This window comes from Anomaloglossus baeobatrachus, assembly GCF_048569485.1.
Source record: "Anomaloglossus baeobatrachus isolate aAnoBae1 chromosome 5 unlocalized genomic scaffold, aAnoBae1.hap1 SUPER_5_unloc_25, whole genome shotgun sequence".
NCBI lineage: Eukaryota > Metazoa > Chordata > Amphibia > Anura > Aromobatidae > Anomaloglossus > Anomaloglossus baeobatrachus.
In genome coordinates, this window is record NW_027441801.1 from 794,855 (window position 1) to 818,792 (window position 23,938).

A 23,938-nucleotide genomic window follows, 5' to 3' on the forward strand; every position below is an offset into this window, starting at 1 on the left:
AGACCTTGTTAGACATCAGAACAATCACACAGGGGTGAAGCCATTTTCATGTTCAAAGTGTGGGAAATGTTTTAACTGGAAATCAGAACTTGTTGTACATCAAAGATGTCACACAGGGGAGAAGCCATTTTCATGTTCAGAATGTGGGAAATGTTTTATTCGGAAATCAGATCTTGTTTGTCATCAAAGATCACACACAGGGGAGAAGCCATTTTCATGCCTGGAATGTGGTAAATGTTTTACTAGGAAATCAACTCTTATTGACCATGGAAAACTTCACACAGGGGTTAAACCATTTTCATGTTCTGAATGTGGAAAATGTTATTCTCAGAAATCAGATCTCGTTAAACATCTGAAGAGGCAACACAGGGAAGGAACCTTTTTCATGTTGTGAATATTTGAAATGTTTAACTGGTAAATCAATTCTTGTCGACCATGAGAAAACCCACACAGTAGAGGAGCCATTCTTGCATTTGGAATTTGGCAAATGTTTTTATCATTACTCAGGTCCTGTTGTCAGATGAGTCAGATGGAAGAAGACATCATGATGTATTGTGAGTAAAAGGGTTTTATTCAAAAGTCAATTGCTCAAGTAAGACTTGGTCAGGGAATGCACCATTTTCTTTCTTTTTAAACTTACTGTATTATTATGACTATAAGATGCACTTAGATTTTCGAGTAGGAAATTAGGAAAAAAAATTGTAGCAAAAAACGTGGTCATAATGCATTGTTATGAGGGGTGGGGAATCTGCTGCTGACACTGTTATGGGGGCAATATCCCCCAATTCTGTACTATTATCCCCCATCCCGGGGCCCTTCCAGTTATGTGTCTCTGATTTTGGTGCATATGTCGTTTTTCCTGGTATATATGTTCCTCATCTTTCTCCCATCCTGGTATATATGGCCTTCATCTTGGGTTCATCCTGGTATATATGATCCCCATGCTGGTATATAAGGCCCTCACCCTGGTATACATGATCCTCATCCTGGTATGTATACCTCTCATCCTGGTATATATTGCAATCATCCTAATATATATGATCTCCATCCTAAGCCCATTTCAGAATATATGTCCCTTATCCTAGTATATATGATCCCAATCTTAGTATTTACAAGTGAAAATGGGCCCCCTTACCTCTTGGGCTGTAGGTTGCACCTGCCCCTGGCGTCATCCTGGTATAAATATCCCTCATCACACTGCAGAAATAAAAAAAATGATTATACTCACCATCCATCTGCTCCCCCAGTGTGTGGTGTTGTCTTTGATGTTGGCTAGTGAATTCAGTGTATAAGCGGCGCATCGCTTGACATCACTGCCATGCACCTGAAGTTACACGCAGATATCAGCTGCCGGAATATTCACTGCTTCACCTGGGATTATGGGCTTGGGGACAAGTGAATTATTAAAAAGAAGTAATAGTCACTGCTCCCCACGCCCATGATGCCCCACACCCCTCGAATTTCGCTTCAGTGTCTAGAGGTAGACGGGATTATGGGAGTGAGGAGCAGTGAATATTCACTTTTGTTATTAGCAGGCACACTGTTAGCCCCAGCGCTGGTTCCTGCCTCTTGCGACTCACTCCTGCACTACCACTCCTCCAGCCACAGCCAGGAGCATTCGAACTATGAGACAACCCCCCTTCCTACATATTTTTTTTTGGGGAGGGGGGGGGGATGTGTCTTAAAGTACAAAAAATACAGGAATTGGTTAACAATTAGTAAAAGTAAAAAGAGTACAATAGGCAAAATCACATATCATAAAAGGGGCACAAATTATTGTGAATCTGTCTGACCGCTTCCGGCACCACCCTCTTTCACTAAACTTCTCTTACATTTCAGAATAAAAAACGTCAAAAGTCACAAAATGTTTGAACAACTAAGGTATGTTGCACAAAATGAGTGACTTTTACACAATAGTTTGTAACACAATGTGTTTGATGACTTTCCCTTTAAATAGTGCTTATCATCACAAAATATATATCACGGGATCCTTTATCAAGAATGCTTAAAAAAAAAACACAACACAGAACTGCCGCTCATAGAGAGCTGGAAATTACCTTGTTAGAGTTAGCGGCAGCAAACCAATCATATCCCACTATCCATCTTACCAAACGTATAACAGATATTACATTTCAACTACAAACTTTGTTGACAACAAAAACAGAGCGAGCACTAAGATGGACGCAAGCGACATACTACAAACTTTCCAAAAAAATAGATAAACTATTAGCAAGAAAACTTTGTGATTAGGAAAGGATTAACTCAGTATATACATTAAACAACAATCAGGGAGGCCAAACCTCCAATCCTGATAGAGTATACCGGTTATTTTATAACGTCTATCAATCTTTATATACCCAGCTAACACCTGCTACCCAGAATGCAATACATAGCTTTTTAAATTCCATAAATCTTCCTACCCTGACCCCGAATTTCTCAGCAACACTTTAAGCTACAGTCACTAATGAAGAGGTCGAGGAAATGGTTAAAAAGTTAAAACCTCACAAAGCCCCCGGCCCGGATGGACTCTCAGCAGTTTATTATAAGAAATTCATTCACATTTTGAAACCCCATATTATAAACATATGTAATTACATGCTCGAAGGTAAAGCGATGCCCCTGGAATTTCTCTTAGCACATATAACTGGTTTACCAAAACCCAAAAAAGACCCCCTGCAAGTGAAAAAGTACAGGCTTATATCACTTTTGAATGTTGACCTGAAGCTTTTTACCTCTATTTTGGCTAGTAGAATTAATCGAGGACTAGAAGCACTTATACATCCAGACCAAGTCAGATTCATCCCGTTTTGCCAGGCACCAGACAACATCCGTAAGAATCTCAAAATAATTTAACATGCCAGTAAGTCCAAATCGTCAGTACTCTTTCTCACCCTTGATATAGATAAAGCCTTTGACTCGGTAATGTGGCCATACCTATATAGGGTGTTGGCTAGATTAAAGTTCACTCAAAACTTCATCCGAACTATACAAGCTCTCTATAACAACCCCACGGCGTACCTAAAACTCCCCACCACTAGCCCACAACCAATACGCATTGGACGGGGTACTAGACAGGGGTGTCCATTATCACCGACCCTGTTTGCATTAACGATGGAACCCCTGGCCTAGACTATTAGAGAAGACCCGGACATAGGGGGTTACAAAATTGGTCTTGAGGGCTATAAATTAAGCCTATTTGCTGATGATTTGCTCCTGACAATGTCAGACCCTCACATATCTCTTCCTAACCTATTTTCGCTGCTACATAGATTTGAATCTCTCTCTCTGGGTTAAAAGGGAACGTAGATAAGATGGAAGCACTTTTCCTAAATACGCCCACCAATACTCAAACCAACATATTCTCAAACTTTAAATCCCAGAGACAATCTCACTATATCCCATTTTGGGTGTCAACCTAACCAATCATAGGAGTACATTGTTTAAATGGAAGCTCTCTCCCCTTATGCAACAGATGGTACAGGACTTCAAGAAATGGTCACAACCCTCCATATCATTTCTAGGCAGAATTCATGCAAATAAGATGAATACTCTTTCACGATTTTTATATTTATTTCGCTCATTGTCTATACACCTGCCACAAAAATGTTTAAAAGAATACATGCAGAGATATCTAAGTTAATTTGGAATAATAAAAGAGCAAGGATAGCAGAACAAACACTCTTCAGCCATAAAAGATGGTGTGGAATATCCCTCCCTAATTTCTCCCATTATTATAAAGGAGCCCAATTTGCACAAATTTCCGCTATCATAATGGGCAACCACACCCCCAGGTGGGTCAAACTAGAAGACGCCGTGCTGGCGCCATACACTATTAGCAGTTTAATTTGGATGACAGATCCACTGCCTCTTAAGATGGCGAAATCAGCCCCCTTCTCCTACATTACCGTGATGTTATGGAGGTCAAATCGATTTCAATATTCACTGCAAACAAACCCATTACCACTTCTTAACAATCCAATGTTTTTGCCAGGGGTAACCACTAGAGGATTCTCCTGGTGGAGAAATAGAGGTATTACTCGCTTGAACCATCTCGCCCCCTGTTTAGTTTATACTCTAAAGCAGAACTTGTGTCTCAATTCTCACCGCCAGGAAAGGAAACATTTAGGATTGAACAGATATACCATTTTGTGGGTACATTGCTGGGAGAAAGGTGAATCCTGAATCCGACGGCCTTCGAAAGAGCTTACATTTTTGATCCGTGAGGGACAGGTCCAATATCATTGATTTATAATATACTAAACTGCCCCATGCCGAATATTAAGCTGAAAGTGATGGACCAATGGGAGGAGGGTTTAGGGATTTTGATGACCCTAGAAAAATGAAGTAACTGTTATGAAAACATTACAAAGGGGAGCAATCAAATCTCCCTTTCTGTAAATTCTATAAAAATATTCCACAGAGCTTATTATGTCCCGACATACCTAAGCAATATGTACCCAGGTACGTCAGGCAGCTGTTTTCGAGGGTGCGGTCAAAGAGGAGACATGGCCCATATATGGTGGACCTATCCGGTGGTAACAGGTCTCTGGGGGATGAAGTTGTTTCTACAATAAATAAGTTTTGTGATAGCCCAAATATAAACTCACCTGAAGTTTTGTTGTTTGGCGACAAACCGGTCGGGACAACCAATAAATGCCATAGACTGGTATTGTTTACAACATTGGCGGCTAAAATCTACATTGCCAGTCAGTGGAAAACACCTACTCTATCAAGCACTGATACAAAATCAACAACATTATATGCTCTATGTTAAAATAGAAGCGATTAGGAACGACTCCCTTGGTTTGTTCCATGCGGTCTGGGATCCATGGATCCATTCTCAACTTCCCAGTCCCCTGGAATATATCATAACAGTGTCTACATAATGATCAATTTATCCACTATTACCTAAAGACAATATCATAATCGTTGTTTGATGGCACATGAACTTTGTCTTATAGTTGGAGGTGACGCATGTTCCCTGTTTTGTTTTGTTTTTTTTGGTTTGTTTTTTCCCCTTGTGTTCTTGTTTGTTTACTCCAATGGTTCTATAATTAATTAGATTTGGGTGATTAAATAACTTGAAAACTATAGTAGCATAAATTATTTTTACAAGAAATAGTTGATACCTGATTTTCTGATCCCATTTGGGGGAGATACTTTGAAAATAGCATAATGTAATTGTATCAAGAAATGTAACCATATAATTCTTTGATTTATTTGTCAATGATTTGAATGACTCAATAAAAATCTGTTGAAACTAAAATAAATATTTACATGAAAAATTTGTAATAAGAAATTGATTTTGAAAGTCAATTTTCATTTATTTTGAGGTATTGCCTTATTTAACATAGTTACCTAAATGGTCAGAAAAAGTGATGTCAAACCGAAGGTCATTTTCGGATTCAGTGCACCCAAAAACATAAGGATTACGTGGAAAAAAACAAAACATCTCTTGAAAAAACATTTTTTGCAGACATATGTTATGGATCCTTTTTCTACATTTAAAACAAAATATGCTCTCCTCATAATAAAAGCTTTTGAGAAAGGAATCTTAAAGAGAAGCAACCACCATCCAACATATTGTATAACGATTTAGAGCAGACATCAGCTGGATTGATTGCAATCTACGGTAAGTAGTATTATTTTCCAAAATGTCATATTCTCATTTTTTATGTAAAGAGGCCTCCAATAGCACTATACACCCCGCCTTGTCTGACTTACGTATAACCAAATAGTTGTTATTTTCTTCTTCATTTTCAGCATTAAATTGATTTTTTGTTAAATTATATACTTTTTATTTTTATTGGAGGAGACATAACGGGGCAGAGCCAACTGGTCCTTTTCTATCATATTCTGGAATATGTCTAATGATGGTACGCGAGAAGTTACTGGATAATAATGAGGGTTTGAGACCTTTGGTTTTACATCATGGTCCCCCATCAATTCTTCCAAATTACAATCCTCATCCATTTAGTTTAGCATTACAATGGCCTTCTGTCCAGAGAAGGAGAATCCTTCAAATTCATTAAAGGTTGTAAATGTATTACTAGAGTAATTCTGACCTGAAACATTTCTATCCTCAGCAAAACAAATGCCACTGACAAAATTAAGCCCCTGTCCAGGACTTCGATCTGCTCAAGCAATAAGACTGTGGGTGTCAAAACAGAAACACTATGTCACGCCAGAGCGTACAGACACTTAACGTGCAGCGTAACACGAGGGTAACAATGGGAATGGTAAAAAAAAGGCCCTGATGATGGGGAGAGGGGACACCTCCTGCAACTCACCTGAGTCTGTACCCTATGCTCCCTAATGTCTCTATACGGGTGCTTCCCCCCGTTGTCATCATGTGCCTAGGCCTTCGCTAAGCCTGGCTAGTGAGAAGGTCAGCGAGAGCAGTAGTCTCACCATTGCAATACTACAACACATAGGTAAATGAGACAGAGGGAAAATAGACACAAAAAGGAAAAAGACTTCAAACTCTTCCAATGCAGCTAAACACCACAGCTGCAATAGTCACAACTCCTCAGCTTCTTCCAGAGACAGGCTCCTTTCAAAGACGTCAGCATGGAATGAGAATCTATAACTGGCATCAGATGGTAAAATACATGACTTTTTATATTGAAGGGGAGTGGTCACAAAAGAGATGCACCTGAGTTTAACGCTACAAAGGATAGCCAGATTGGAAAGAGTTCTTAACCCCTAGAGCATTAAAAGAAAGTAGATTGACTCAAATAATGTTGTAGACCTATGAACAATAAGGCGCTGTGACCTTCTGATCCCAGAGTCACCAGAGGTCTCCCCAGAGCAGGACACACTCATGACATTATCCATAAATTCATTCATAGTCAAGTTCATTTTTTCTTGTTCCGTATTGGAGATCTTTTCATATCCTTCTTATTGTTTCTCCTTTTTCGCTTTTTTTTCTGAATCCTGAAATTCTCTGAATGACGTATTAGAATGAACATTTTCTCTTTGATAATCACTTAAATTATCAGGATTATAGTCTGAAGATTCCAGATATGTAGATTTTTGCAGCGTCCGTGCAATAGTTACTGTGAGAGGTTTTCTTTAAGATTTAGGCTATGTGCGCACGTTGCGTTTTTTCTTGCGTTTCCGCTGCATTTTGAGCTGCAGCGTTTTAATGCAAAAATGCAGGCGTTTTGATCTCCAAGCAAAGTCTATGGGAAATAGGCAGATTTTGTGCGCACTATGCATCCAAAAACGCAGCGTTTTTTGTGACACAAATTTGTCAAAATCTCTGCGTTTGAAGAAGTGTCAAATGTCAATTGTTTTGTGCGTTTTGGCAGCGTTTTGGTAACATTGAAGTCAATGACAGTTGTGAAAACGCATCCAAAATCAAAATTCAAGCGTTTTACATGCATTTTTGATGCAAAACGCATGCTTTTTTGTCAAAATTTAAGCATGCGTTTTTGGCATTATAGTGAGGTCAAGAGGTTTCCTTTTGCTCTCACATTCAGTCTGACTTTAAAAAAAAAAGAGTCAAATAATAAGATAAATTTATTTTTAACATAAATATTAAATCTCAATAATCTTTTTATGAAAATTAGCATTATAGTGTATGATTTAAAGCATGATTTTTTTTCCTTTTTTTCCTAGTGTTTGAATATTCAAACTTTATTTAGTAGTGTCTTTGTCTTGAAAACGCACCCCATTTTTTAGCACTGAAAAAGCATGTAAAACGCAGTCAAAACGCGGCAAAAAACGCATGCATTTTTCCTGCGTTTTTGTGGTCACAAAAAAATTTGACAAATTCTGCCAGAGGATGCGTTTTTTTCTGCAAGGTACAGGACGCAACGTGCGCACATGGCCTTACTTTTGTGAAAGAAGGTGTTTGCCCGACATTGCGCTATGAGCCAAATGTCTATCATGGTGCAGAGAAAGGCGGCAATCGATCTCTCCCTAGAAGTGGGACTCCTGGGACAAACAGGGGACACATTTGGAGTGGGAGAAATGTGTGATCAGTGTTGGACAGAAATAAAATCCATTTTAGTATAGATTATTACTTATGTTGTGCTCTGATCTGGAAGAACAGGAATTTTGAGTGTACCGCCCCGTGGCCTCAGCTGCGGCCGCCGAGCCGCTCGGATCCGGGCTCGTGTATCGGTGGGTCGAGCGCCTCCGGACCCGGGGGTCACGTCGCTCTGGAATGGTGTAGTGGCGGTGCACGCAGGGGTTTGGGGTGGTTGTTTGGTAAAGTTCGTGACGCCACCCACGGGTTGTGGTGATTATAAATATGAGCAACAATAGGGAAATTAATGACCATAATAAATTACACTGGGGAACGCAATTTTTTAGGCGTTAGGTCAGACAACTGTTCTTAATTAACTTTTGGATGCTGAATCCAGAAATGATCTCAGTTTTTCTCTATCACGTCGTTTTTGAACTATAGGATTTTTGTCTTCTCAAAAATATGTAAACTACTGTACCTAAAAAGTTTTTTTTATTTTTTAAATAGTACAAATATGAACAAAAAAAGAAATATATAAGAAATAGGCATGACAAATATGTTTTTTAACACTATCATGTTTTTTACAAAGGATATATATATATATATATATATATGCAAGTATTTAAGGTAAAAATGTACATTTATAGCTTTTTCTGGAGTGTTTAACTTGAGGACAATCACGTTTGATGCTCCAGCAATAGTCAGCCATCATATGTACATCCCATCTACCCTGGTAACGGTCTTCCATAACCTTCAAATCTTGGTGAAATCGTTCACCTTGCTCATCGCTAACAGCACCAAGAATTTCCGGAAAGTTGGCAAGATGGCAATGCAGAAAATGTAGTTTAATACTCATGTTGCAACCAAGCGCTTTGTAGCTCTCCAATAGTTTCTGAACAATTTCTTTGTAATTACTTGCATGTGTATTTCCAAGAAATTTCTTGACGACGTCTTTGAATGATAACCAAGCATTCTTCTCAAGATCTGACATAGTCCCGGTGAAATGTTCATCTTTGATGAGCTGTCGAATTTGTGGACCATCAAACACACCAGCCTTGATTTTTTTCAATGGATAGTCCAGGAAGTGCCAACATGATGTACTTAAAACAGTCGCCGTCAGTTGGCAATGCTTTTTCAAATTGCTTCATGAGACCTAGTTTTATGTGCAGATGTGGGAATAGTATATTCTTCCTGTCAACAAGTGGCTGATGTAGAATGTTAGGATCTCCAGGTTTAAGACCAGATCTTGGAGGCCAATTCGACTCAACCCAATGCTTTTCTCGAGCTCTGCTATCCCACATACAGAGAAAGCAGGGATACTTTGTGTACCCACGTTGCTGACCAAGAAGGAAGCAAACCATTTTAAGGTCAACACAGATGATACAATTGTGTGTGTCATATTTCAATAACTCAATAACTCTCTTTACATCTCCATGTTCTTCACGAAGAGAGACAGAATGCCCAATAGGGACTGCACCAAATAAATTGCCATTGTGTAGAAGGACACACTTAAGACTCCGCTTTGAGCTATCAATAAACAGTCGCCATTCATTTGGATTGTACATTGAAAGCCCTAATTCTTGTAGTAAACCAGGAATATTATGGCAAAACGCAAAACCGCTGTCACACCGAAAGTACTGCAAAAATGTACTTTCTCTAGTACGAAAGTATGATACCTTCGCTCCTTGTTCAAGTAACTGTTTCTCATTCAGCCTTGATGCTAGTAATTCTGAAGCTTTTTTTGATAAGCCCAATTCACGTGCTAAATCATTTAACTCGTGCTGATCAAATCCCTTACGAACTGAATCCTTGTGAATTTCAAATTCTGCATCATTGCTGTCACTGTGTTCCTCAACATCACTCAGAACTTCTAGAGATGGTCGCTGTTCGAAAACTGGCCCTGGAATTTCAGCTGAATGAGGCATTGGTCTGATAGCTGACGGTAGATTTGGATATTCTATTTTAATTTTATTTTTCCTGTTAAATCCTGATGTTTTCACTAAACAGAAGTAACAGTCTGTGGAATGACTTTTTTGCTCTCTCCACACCATGGGGATACCAAATGCCAACTTTTCACGTGTTCCTTTGGTCCACATCCGTAAACTCTCGACACACTGCTTGCACACTATGTGAGGGGCCCATGGCTTATCTTGATCACCGAGTTTTACTTTAAAATATGCAAAATATGCTTGTTTGACAAATGCACTGATGTTTGCCCTTTGAACTGGAATGGTGAAAACACCACAAATATAGCAGAAGGAGTCAGGGTTGTTTAGGCATTTACGACGAGAGGAAGAAGGAGCAGACATGATCTGAAACAAAGGAAATATGTACATAAGTAAATAAAACACTGAGATGGAAAGTTACAAGCTTTGAAAACTAACAAAGAAAAAAATCATAAAAGATATACAAATTACAACTAAGCGCCCAATGTAAAGAGAAAAGCTATCACAAATCCTATTTATTCCTACTATGATACATTTTTTGTGTAAAGATATTGATAATTATGACGTATTGGGAGCTGCACACACCTCTCACCACACTGTCTCAGTTGTGACTACTCTTACAAGTTGCCACGTAGCTCTATATGAGGCGAATTGTACTCAGATAACAAGTCTTATTACAGAAATCAGTGCAATTGTGCTTCTATGGCAGGTAAGTTGAGGAGGAAAAACTTGACGTGATAGAAAAAAAACTGACTACATTTTTGGAATCAGCATGCCAATTTTAGTATAAATCAGCTCAAAAACCTAACTCAACAGAATTCTTTTTTCAAATTGTTCCCCAGTGTTATTAGAGTATAGAAAAAACTTAAAAAAATGTCCAATTTTTGGTAAATATCAAATATCTTTATTAATACAAAAGACTAAAAATCTCACACCAAAAAACAGAGGACAATAATAATACAAAAGTATTACAGGTTGAGGAGTGAAGTATTCCAGATAAGGATATCTGCTACTATTTAGCAAAAGCCACATCTAGGACCCAACTTCTCTCTTGTGCCAAAAGGAAGAAGCAATCTGATAACATTATTAGATTTATTACAACTTATAATAACCAATGGTTCCAAATAAGAAAGATATTAACCAAACATTGGTCAGTACTACAACTAGAACCATCTTTTAAGAATGTGTTATCTGATTTTCCAGCACTGACAGCACGTAAGAGTAAAAACCTGAAAGATTATTTAGTGCATAGTCACTACGTCTGTCTTGCCAATCTTCCTTTTGACATTGGACCACCTAAATGGGGCTGCTTCCCATGTGGGTCATGCTTAGCATGCCGTAATATCGAAAGGGCAAAAACCTTCATGTCGGCGGATGGTCAGAAGAGCTTCAAGGTTAGGCACTATATCTCCGGTAGTACTGAATTTGTGATCTACGCAGCCAGGTGCGGATGCGGACTGATCTATGTAGGATTAACCTCTAGACAGTTCCGCATCCGTGTCCGTGAACATGAGGGATATCATGGCAGCGAAGGAGGTGTCTGACCTCGATGCTTTGAAGACCATCCCCCGACACTTTAAGGTCCATCACGATTGCAACCCCTCCTCCTTAAAAGTAAGCTCCGACCCAGACACCTAGACAGTCTGTGGCAGGCCTGGTCCCAGGTCTGCCCTTGACTTTCCTCCTCACTCCTTCACTGTACTTTTCTGACTGACTGACTGCATACCTCCCAACTTTTGAAGAAGGGAAACAGGGACAAAGGCAAAATTTTGACCACGCCCCTAGCCACACCCATTTGTCAGTAAGGGTCATTCAGCAGTTGCCCCAGACTGTTCGTTAGTAGTCATAGCAGCCAGAATTTTCTTATATTTATAGGTGTCACTATATGACATTGCTTATTTGTGCCTATAAAGCAGTGTTCACACGTTGCATAATTTGAGGGGTTTTTTTTGTTTCTGTCGCTGTCGGCACCAAGCTACACAATAACAATCTTCTCTGGTTTTTCCTTTTTGCTGCATTTTTTCTGCCTTTTCTCCATTATTTAATGTGTTTTTGGTTCAGATGTGAATCTGCGTTTTTAAGTGTTTTTATTGTACAGAGAACCTTTTTCCTGGGTTTTTTTCAGCTCCACATAGAAACCTCCAGAGAAAAAAAAGCATGAAAGCCGCAGAGATCAGCGGCGTCTTCTCCTGGAATCCACTTTACTTGGACAATTAAACACAGCAGAATAAATGTGCAAAAAAACAGCAGAAAAAAAATGCAGCATTTACACTACATGTGAACACAGACTAAATGTCCAAGCAAAGTAGATGAGACGTCATGAAATCTCTGCCCCTTTTATGTCTGAAGACCCCGCTGAACTGTGCGGATTTGGTGTTTTTCTTTTTTATAATCTTCAGGATTCACATCTGCACAATACGTATCAAATAAGGGGACAATGCATAAAAAACACGGCAAACACGCAATAATCAGAGAAGATTGTTATTGCGCTCGTGGTGCGGACATCTGCAGAAAAAAACTCAGCATTTATGCTTCATGTGAACACGGCCTCAGTGATACATTTTTATTACATTTTTTATGGGTTTTTCTAAAGAAAAATAATAAATTACGCCATTTTTTTTTCCGTCATTTACCGATCCCCATAAATAATCTGATTGCTGCATTGTTCGGGTCGTTACGATTACAGGGACAACAAATATGTCCATGTTATTTGCTGATTTGTGATGTTTATTATTTTATAAAAAAGTGCAATAAAATTACATTATTCCATTTTTTTTATTATTTTTAGCAATTTTATTATAAGAAAAAAAAAACCTCTTTTCCTCTCTCTCTAGAATACAGGAGATAGAGACACTGCTCTGTACAATGGAGCTGTATCCTGTGTAATCTGTTGAACGCTGCTGGTTTGAATCCAAGCTGGTGAAAAAAAATAATTTATTTGTATTTTTTTCCCTCATTTCTTTATAATAGTTTTATGGGAAGAAATGAATCTGACTCTTTCCTTCACCTACAAAGAGATGCAGTATTTATCTACCCTCTATCTATCTATCCTCTATCTATCCTCTATCTATCCTCTATCCATATATCCTCTATCTATCCTCTATCTATCCTCTATCCTTCTATCTAATCTATCCTCTATTTTCTATCCTTCTATCTAATCTATCCCTTATCTTCTATCCTTCTATCTAATCTATCCTCTATCCTTCATCCTCTATCTTCTATCCTTCTATCTAATCTATCCTCTATCCATCTATCCTCTATCTATCCTCTATCTAACATCTATTCTTCTATCTAATCTATCCTCTATCCTATCTAATCTATCCTCTATCCTATCTAATCTATCCTCTATCCTTCATCCTCTATCCTTCTATCTAATCTATCCTCTATCCTTCTGTCTAATCTATCCTCTATCCTTCATCCTCTATCCTTCTATCTAATCTATCCTCTATCCTTCTATCTAATCTATCCTCTATCTTCTATCTTATCTATCCTCTACCCTATCTAATCTATCCTCTATCCTTCTATATAATCTATCCTCTATCCTCTATCTCCTATCCTTCTATCTAATCTATTCTCTATCCTTCATCCTCTATCCTTCTATCTAATCTATCATATATCCTCTATCCTCTTTCTTCTATACTTCTATCGAATCTATCCTCTATCCTTCATCCTCTATCTTCTATCCTTCTATCTAATCTATCCTTTATCCATCCATCTATCTAATCTATCTTCCATCCATCCATCCATCTAGTCTATCCTCCATCTATCTATCTATCATCCATCCATCCCTCCCTCCATCCCTCCATCCCTCACTCCATCCCTCCTTTCATCTATCCATCCATCCATCCCTCTATCCCTCCTTCCCTCCATCCATCCCTCCCTCCATCCATCCTTCCCTTCCTCCATCCATCCCTCCTTTCATCCATCCATCCCTCCCTCTATCCCTCCATCCATCCCTCCATCCCTCCTTTCATCCATCCATCCATCCATCCCTCTATCCCTCCATCCCTCCCTCCATCCCTCCCTCCATCCATCCCTCCATCCATCCATCCCTTCCTCCATCCATCCCTCCTTTCATCCATCCATCCCTCCCTCCATCCCTCCTTTCATCCATCCATCCCTCCCTCCCTCTATCCCTCCATCCATCCCTCCATCCCTCCTTTCATCCATCCATCCATCCATCCATCCCTCCCTCCATCTTTGCAGCTGGATTATCTACTTCTGATTTCTCTACTGCAATATAGAGGTTAAGATTACCAAATTTTCCTATGTTTTACAATATGGGCAGTGGCTCAGTGGTAGAGCTGCTGCCTATGGAAAAATGAGCTTTCACAGGTTCGAGTCCCGGCTGCCCCTGATAATCCAGAACCAATGATAATTTATTTTAATTTATTCACTGCACTGAGGGGAGGAGCTGGGACATCAGCTGTGAGCCGCGGGAGTGCGGGACACACCTCTAAAATCGTGGCAGTCCCGCAGAATCCGGGACGGTTGGGAGGTATGTTTATATGCAGCAGCGGTGATTCAATTATAGCACTTAAAATGACGGCAGCGCGCGCACGTTATTGTGACAGGATTTAGGCTGCCAAAATATGAATTGTGCGTAGCTGTAGAAGCTTTTCTCATGAAGTTATGATGATGAAATGATGTATAAAAAATTATCCACGGAGGATATACGTATTCACAGAGCAGACCGCAGATTTGATGTATCTATGAGTGACATCAGTTACTCACTGTTATGGCATTTCTTTCTGTTTTAATTAATAACTTCACGGTGCCTTCAACAAATTTCTCGGGAAATGTCTCAAAACATTCTAGTGACCTTCCTAAATATAATTCCAGAGGTTATTGACCGAAAAATTTCCTTAAAATTTGTGAAATTAGTTGCTTTATCCTATGGCAGTAGGAGCCCTCCTTAGAGTGTTATGACATCATCACTAGCCCCGCTCACTCTCCGTGTGTCCCTCTCTGGGGAGACCTCTGGTGAGTCTGGGATCAGAAGGTCACAGCGCCTCATTGTTCGCAGGTCTACAACTTGATTTGAGTGACTCTACTTTCTTTTAGTGCTGTAGGGGTTAAGGACTCTTTCTAATCTGGCTGTCCTTTGTAGCCTTAATCTCAGGTGCATCTATTTTGTGACCACTCCCCTTCCTTACAAAAGGTCGTGTATCTTACCATCTGATGCTTGTCATAGATTCTCATTTTATGCTGACCACTTTGGAAGGAGCCTGTCTCTGGATGAAGCTGAGGAGTTGTGACTATTGCAGCTGTGATGTTTAGCTGCATTGGAAGAGCTTGAAGTGTTTTTCCTTTTTGTGTCTATTTTCCCTCTGTTTCCTTTACCTTGTGTTGTGCTATTGCAGTGGTGAGACTCCTGCTCTCGCCAGCCTTTTCACTAGCCAGGGTGAGATCAAGGTGACCGGAGGCCTAGACACGTGATGACAATGGTGGGAAGGACCCATATAGAGACGTTAGGGAGCAAGGGTACAGACTCAGGTGAGTTGCAGGAGGTTTTCCCTTCTCCCCATCATTAGGTCCTTCCTTTTTTACATTTCCGTTGTTACCCTTGTGTTACATTGCATGCTGAGTGTCTGCACACTCTAGCGTGACATAATATTTTGGTTTTGACACCCACAGTCTTATCGGTTGAGCAGATCGAACACCTGGACAGGAGCCTAAATTTTGTCAGTGGCTTTTTTTTGCCGGGGATAGAAATGTTTCAGGTCAGAATTACTCTAGTAATAAATTTACGTTTAATGAATTTGAAGGATTCTCCTTTTCTGAACAAAAGGCCATTGTAATGCTAAACTAAATGGAGGAGGATCGTTATTTGGAAGAATTGGTGGGGGATCATGATGTAAAACCAAAGGCCTCACACCCTCGCGTAACATCATTACACATGTTCCAGAATATGATAGAAAAGGACCAGTTGGGGGGCGGAGCTAGCCGATGGCACGTTAGGACGCAGAAAGGAGTTCCCACAGACCCACGGCAGAACTCCAATAACACAGGCGCTCACCAGGCTCCAGGACGGTAATGGCACGCAGGAGGGGACGGGCGACGAGCACACAGATCCAGAAGGGAGAAGGTGCTGATATCGCCCGCTTTTTCGGGGCCGCAGCCTCTCAGCCTGACACTGCTGCTCTCTCCAAGATGGCGCCGGCAGATACTGAGACAGGAGATAACACTCAGCAAACATGCAGAGGAGCGACCTCACTGTCCCCACACGTGCCGGCAGCCAGCACAGCTCTAAATGCAGACACATTAAAGCTGGGCACCACAGAGGGGAATACTGATAACCCCTTGCCCCAGACACAACAACGATCTCCAGAGAAGTTACAGGCAGAGCAAGGCTCCAGCCCAATATTACAACAGACTCCAGCAGCTATGGGAAGCAGACCTGCAGCACCCGGAGAGGAGCCCATAATCAAACCACCACAACAACACACATCACCTAAAGAACAAAGACCCTCCAATTCAAATACCTCCACCAGCAGAAACAAAGGAGACAAGAATAAACCAGACCAGTCACAGGTACAAGAGGAAGATTGGGATTGGAAAGCACATATCAGATCAATTCCAACCAGGCAGGAAATGGACTCTTTGCTGGGAAAACTAAGGGAATCCCACAAACAGGACATGGCTGCTATACAATCAGAGCTCAAACAAATTGGTCAGCGTGTAGCAGCTACAGTGGAGGTGCAGGAACAGATATTTTCCCATAAAGAATCACATCAACAAGTCCTATCAAAGCACACAGCCCAGATACAGGACATTTTGACCCATTTAGATGACATCGAGAACCGGCATCGCCGTAATAACTTAAGGATTAGAGGCCTCACAGAGGCAGTGGAACCATCGCAGCTGGACGAATGGGCACAAAAATTCTTCACCCGTCTCCTCCAACGTGATCCAGAACAACGCACAGAACTGGACCGCATCCACAGATCCCTGGGTCCCAAATCCCCTGACCCGGCCAGACCAAGAGATGTGATATATCTTTTCTTTCTTAACTATCTTATTTCTATTCCTTTCTTCTTTTTCCTTTTCTTTTCTCTCTTTCTATCCCCTTCCCACTCTTTTCTGTGATGTCGCACCTAACCTTTTGCACCTACAATACTAAAGGTTTAAATAAACCTGAAAAGAGGAGTCAAATCTTATATCGTCTTCATAGGAAGGGAGTTAAAATAGCTATATTCCAAGAGACACACTTCATAGCTTCCAATACACCTAAATGTAAAACTTAAAATTACCCGACGTGGTTTCATGGCCCACACCCTAGTCGGAAGGCATGTGGGGTTTCCATTGCCTTTCACAAAACGTTCCAGCCAACAATCCTTGACACACTCATTGACCAGGAGGAACGCTGGTTATTTCTTAAAATATCTTTTTTGAATAACATCTATACTATTGCTAACATCTATTTTCCAAATCAAGACCAGGTATCCTTTGGTCTGGAGACTTTGAGGGGGCTGGCGGAGTTTGCGGGTGGCACTTATATCATCGTGGGAGGAGACTTCAACCTCGTTCTAGACCCGGTCCTGGACTCGCCCTCTGGTAGGTCCGCAATCCCCTCCTCGGCACTACGTAGATTGAAAAGGGAACTGACATCCCTTAAATTAGTTGATCTTTGGAGGGTCCTGCATCCCGGAGTCAGAGACTACAGTTTTCATTCCGCAGTACACAACAACTACACCAGATTAGATCACATCTTCATATCCCATGACTTGCTGGACAAATCCCCGGGCTGCTCGAATTATGTCTTCCTTTGGTCGGACCACGCACCAGTGTATGGGGAAATTGGGGTAAGGGACAGAGGGGACACGGGACACACCTGGAGATTTAATGATAATCTACTTAAAAATGAGCAGTGTCTGGAAGATATCCATAAGACCATTGCAAATTTCAAAATAGATCATGCGGCAAATCCTACACCAGACCCGGTCAAATTGGAAGCATTAAAATGTATGATTCGGGGGGTTTGCATATCGCATGGATCCAGAATTAAAAAAGAAAGTGCAAGAGAGCTAAAAGAACTACTGCTGCAGCTAGGCCACAAAGAAACGATAAATAAATCCAGAGCCAGTGATATACTCAAAATAGAAATATCTAACATTCGTCACCAAATATTATCCATACTAGATCGAAAATCGTTGTGTGCCAGGGATAAATTCCGCAGGAATATCTTTGAGTTTGGAGATAAAAGTGGACGATTACTGGCCAGAACCCTACATCCCAGATATGCACAAACTCCAATACTCTCGCTAAACTCACAGACAGGAACTCAGATCCACTCCACCCCTGACATACTAGAAGAATTTAGAACTTACTATGCAAAACTTTACAACATCCCAACTCCACATGCCCCATTATCTGACATGAGACACCATATCATCTTAGAATACCTCAATAAATATGCACCAGACCCTCTTGAGGATACAGAGGCTGAGAGCCTAGAAGAGGATTTCTCAGACACTGAACTAAGCGATGCTATTAAAGCCCTTAAAGTTGGCAAAAGTCCTGGCCCCAACGGGTTTACCCCCCGGTTCTACAAAATATGTGGAGAAGCCTGTAGCTCTATAATGTTGAAAGCCTTTAACTCCATAACAAAAACATGCCAGTTCCCTAAACAGACACTTCAAGCCCGAATAATAGTAATCCCAAAACCTGGCAGGGACCCACTAACTTGCGCCAATTACAGACCTATCTCATTAATAAACGTGGATATTAAACTATACTCTAAAATGATAGCTTTGAGATTAGGCCCCTACATTCCCAAACTGATACACAAAGACCAGGTAGGATTTGTTCCAGGGAGGGAGGCGCGTGATAATACAATCAGAACCCTGTCTCTGGTAGCCCAAGCCCGACAACGCCAAACCCCAATGTGCCTCTTGACAGTCGATGCCGAAAAAGGATTTGACAGAGTCCATTGTGGCTTTTTAGAAGTCACGCTGCAGGCAATTGGTGTCTGTTCGCGCTTACTACAATGGGTAAAGGCCCTATACCGTGAACCAACGGCACAAGTGGGCGAGAACGGACGCCTGTCAACCCCATTCAGTATTGGAAACGGCACCGGACAGGGATGCCCTCTATCACCATACCTATACATTTTGGTAATGGAATCCCTGGCAAACGCGCTTAGGAAAAACCCCTCGATAAAGGGGTTACAGATAGGACCAACGTCTCATAAACTGGCACTGTTTGCAGATGACCTCCTGATATATGTGACACAACCAAGGATTAGCTTACCCGCTATACTACAGGAGTTTGAGACTTTTGGTGGACTCTCCAACTTTAAAGTAAACCTACAAAAAAGAGATCCTAAACGTATCGCTATCGTCGGTGGAAGAGGATGCCCTCAAACCCGTTTTTCCCTTTAAGTGGAACAGCAATGGCATTAAATATTTGGGGATCAGGGTACCTTCTAAACACCAAGACCTATATGAACATGGAAAATTTTCCAGACCTTTTAAAAAACATACAAAAACACCTCACGGCTTGGCATAACCTCCCCATCTCATGGTTTGGTAGACTCAATACAATTAAAATGGATGTCCTACCCAAAATACTATATATGTTCCAGACAATCCTATTGAATCTAGGAGAAAACTTCTTCCTCAAGTTAAAAAAGATGATCAGCAATTTTGTATGGCACGATACCAGACCCCGACTGAAATACTCCATGTTGAATAGGTCTCGCTGGGGCGGAGGGATGGGGCTACCTGATTTTAAAGCGTACCATGCGGCGTCGGTGGGCAATTGCATACTGGATCTCCTCCATAACAGGGACAGAAAATTGTGGGTAGAGATTGAATGTGATTTACACGCGACCATGACGCAGGGAATCTTCTGGTTATCATCTAGAATCAACTTGGAGACCCTGGGAATTTCCCCGATTCTCTTGTCTCTGGCTACCGCATGGAGGAGGGCCAATAGGCGATATAGGCTGGCAGGGAAACCGTGCCCTATGACACCACTGGTGGGCAACCCTGCATTCCAGTGCTGGCTTCGCGAAATCCGTCCCAGCTTGATTTCAATGCCAACGGGAGGGATCCCACGTGTTAAAGATGTAATTACTCAACAGGGTTGCAGACCACTGATGTCCTTGTTAGATGACCAGGCAAGAGAGCCAAGTCATTGGTTTCAATTCTTACAACTACGTAGCTTTGTAGACTCTCTGGCTCCGAGATCTGAGATGCATAGGGACTTGACTCCATTTGAAAGACTATGTTTCCTTCGAGAAACACCTCCCCACACAGTCTCGATAATCTACAACATAACAGTGTCCGGGGGGGACCTGCCCGAGTATGTAGGGCAATGGCAGTCAGAACTGAGAAAGACTTTTTCCAAAGAACAGTGGCATAAGTCATTTAACCTAACACACAAATCCACCATCTCATGTAGAATGCAGGAACTCAACTATAAAATCCTCGCACAGTGGTACAGGACATCTGCCAGGCTCCACAGAATGTTTCCAGAGGTCTCAGACACTTGCTGGAGGTGTCAGACCTCGGTGGGCACAATGCTGCATGTTTGGTGGTCTTGTCCAGGGATCCAGGGATTATGGGAAGACGTCTTTGCTCTCTATAATCATGGCTCGTGGGCACCGTTGGAGATGTAGGACGTTACTCCTCTGTGGTCTAGCCAGCATTTACCAAAGCAAGAATTTTTACTAAACTTGGAGTTAAAATGACTATACTAAAGTGACTTTACTAGATGTGGGATTGCCTAAGGAGAAAAATAATACCATTCCTGAAGGATTTGATGGAGGCACACCGAAGTTATTGATATCTAATGCCGGTGGTGTCATGTAAGTGCTTCCCTGCAATATCCATAGCTCCTCCCTCTGCTGCCGAGGTCATCCCTACCTATTAAAGACTTGTCCCCCGGTGGTGTACATCTAAATTGATCTGTATTTTGGGATCTTCTGACCCAGTAAGAACTGACACAATAGGGTTAATCACCCTCGTTAGGAAACTTCAAAGGCGCCATTACCGGCAGTTACCACAGCTACTGCTGCTCTCCGGGTCTGAGATTGTGACCTAGACACTGTGAAGACCACCCACAAGTCTGTCTATCAACTGGGCTCCTCCTCCCTCTGCTGAAGACAAAATACTGAGAGAGATACAGTAGTAACTCACATACTACGAAACTTTTACTGCTATTTTAATTATTAAAGACGCCATCCCTGTCTTGAGCCACAGTGCACGCAGCTGCCATTTAAAATTCAAGGTCGATAGTGACAGTTGAAGTTGCATTGCTCAGGACTGTGGTGAACTATTCAACGCTATATTAAGGATCAAAATAAACAAAATTACTAAGTTTGATCCCCCATCAGACTATATTAAACCTGAAGAAATCCTTTGGTTGCTAGCGGCAGTCCACGTAGTGATCTATTCTAAGGCTTGGACCAAGTGCATAGAAAATCATTTTTAGCAAGTAGCGCTTAACATAAGAAATCCCCCTTTGTGGTGACTGAAATAAGATATCTGGTTCCCATATGTCCCCTTGCACTGTGAGAGCGGTCTCCGGTATCAAAGATTATTTGCAGTAAGAGTTTAGACAATTCCTATTCACACACTAAAGGCCCCGTCACACTAAGCAACATCGCTAGCAACATCGCTGCTAACGAACAACTTTTGTGACGTTGCTAGCGATGTTGCTGTGTGTGACATCCAGCAACAACCTGGCCCCTGCTGTGAGGTCGTTGGTTGTTGCTGAATGTCCTGGGCCATTTTTTAGTTGTTGCTGTCCTGCTGTGAAGCACAGATCGCTGTGTGTGACAGCGAGACAGCAACAACTAAATGTGCAGGCAGCAGGAGCCGGCTTCTGCGGAGGCTGGTAACCAATGTAAACATCGGGTAACCAAGAAGCCCTGTCCTTGGTTACCCGATATTTACCTTTGATACCAGCCTCCCCCGCTCTCACTGCCTGTGCTGCCGGCTCCTGCTCTGTGCACATGTAGCTAGCTGCAGGACACATCGGGTTAATTAACCTGATGTGTGCTGTAAGTAGGAGAGCAGGGAGCCAGCATTGTGCGCTGCTCCCTGCTCTGTGCACATTTAGCTGCAGCACACATCAGGTAATTAACCCCATGTGTGCTGTAGCTAGGAGAGCAAGGAGCCAGCGCTCAGTGTGCGCTGCTCCCTGCTCTCTGCACGTGTGGCTGGTCACTGGTTGCTGGTGAGCTCACCAGCAACTCGTGTAGCCACGCTCCAGCGATCCCTGCCAGGTCAGGTTGCTGGTGGGATCGCTGGAGCGTCGCAGTGTGACAGCTCACCAGCAACCTCCTAGCAACTTACCAGCGATCCCTATCGTTGTTGGGATCGCTGGTAAGTTGCTTAGTGTGACGGTACCTTAAAAGTACGTAAACTTTCCTGCCGTTTTCCGGTCCCACTACGCTATTTGCGTAATTAAGATTGCGTCCAGGTTAGCTAAACTTTAAAGTAAACTCTCCTAATCTTGACTCTCCTGCGTCTACTCTTGTATCAGTAGTTGGTGTTAATAAAGGCATATACACACAATAGTTGTTGGGGGAGGGAATAGAAAAGAAATAATCCTCTGTAGTTGTAACAGACCTGTATGCAGGGCTTCCCTCTCTCCATTTGCACACAGACTGCACAGACAAAAACAAAGAACCATTGCATCCAAATAAAGGCCCGTCCTAATGAAATAAAGACAGACACCATTTTGTTGGCAGATATCGGTCACAGCTTTACTGATATATTATTATTTTACAAACTTTTCCAAACTCATTAAAACTTGTAAAACATATTTTATAAACTTTTTCCAAACTCTTTAGAACTTGTAAAACATAACTTGACTCCAGGTGAGAAGGGACACTCTACCACAGGACCAAGGACTTCCACTCTCTCACCAGAATGCTGTTGACACATGCTGCTGTGACTTCACTGTACAAACATTTAGAAACTGTTACCAAAAAAGAAAAACAAGTAAAAAACAAGCATTAACAATAGGGAAGGAGGGAGGGAGAGCTGCTCCGGATCCTGGGATACCAGGGGGAAGAGGCCGGACACCGGCCCAGACCCCAATATATAGGTAGAAATTACACCCTATAGGTGGGATTGGGAATTCGGGAGGGGCCAGGACGGAGTCCCCTCCCAAACACAGGAAGAGCAGGGCCTGGACGGGAGAGGGGGCTGGACAAAAATAGCATTGGGGTTAACTCCTTGCTGCACAGTCTGGGGCAGTTTCATTATGCACTACACTGCCCACCAGACTGCACAGACAAAAACAAAGAACCATTGCATCCAAATAAAGGCCCGTCCTAATGAAATAAAGACAGACACCATTTTGTTGGCAGATATCGGTCACAGCTTTACTGATATATTATTATTTTACAAACTTTTCCAAACTCATTAAAACTTGTAAAACATATTTTATAAACTTTTTCCAAACTCTTTAGAACTTGTAAAACATAACTTGACTCCAGGTGAGAAGGGACACTCTACCACAGGACCAAGGACTTCCGCTCTCTCACCAGAATGCTGTTGACACATGCCAAGGAGGAGACCAGTCTCAAACTGAACTCCGACCCCCACCATTTGGAAAAAGGCTTGCTCCAGGCCGCCCTGGATCATAGATAAAATTGTATCCAGACCGATATCTGCCAAGAGCACACCATCTTGAAGCATTAACCTTCGGTTGTCACCTTCCAACTAAAATCATCGGAGCAGACAACTGCCTGCTGATGGCAACCACCTCCAACAAGACCTGAGCCATCTCAGGCCTCGAACCCAACCACTAAGCAGTTCGACAGAGTAGAATCCAAGATTGCGACTGTTACAAGCTCTCTGAACAGCCCAAAACACGTAGAAATGGCCAACAATCCAAAAACCTTTTTTTTTTTTTTTTATAGCAATGCCGAACCTTTAAAACAAAAAATTAAAGTAAATGTGCTATAAAATTGGTTACTTCCTGCAATAAATCGTGCGATGCATATCTGACAAAAAAAAGCAGAGCGCAATTTACCAATATGCACTGTATATCAGAG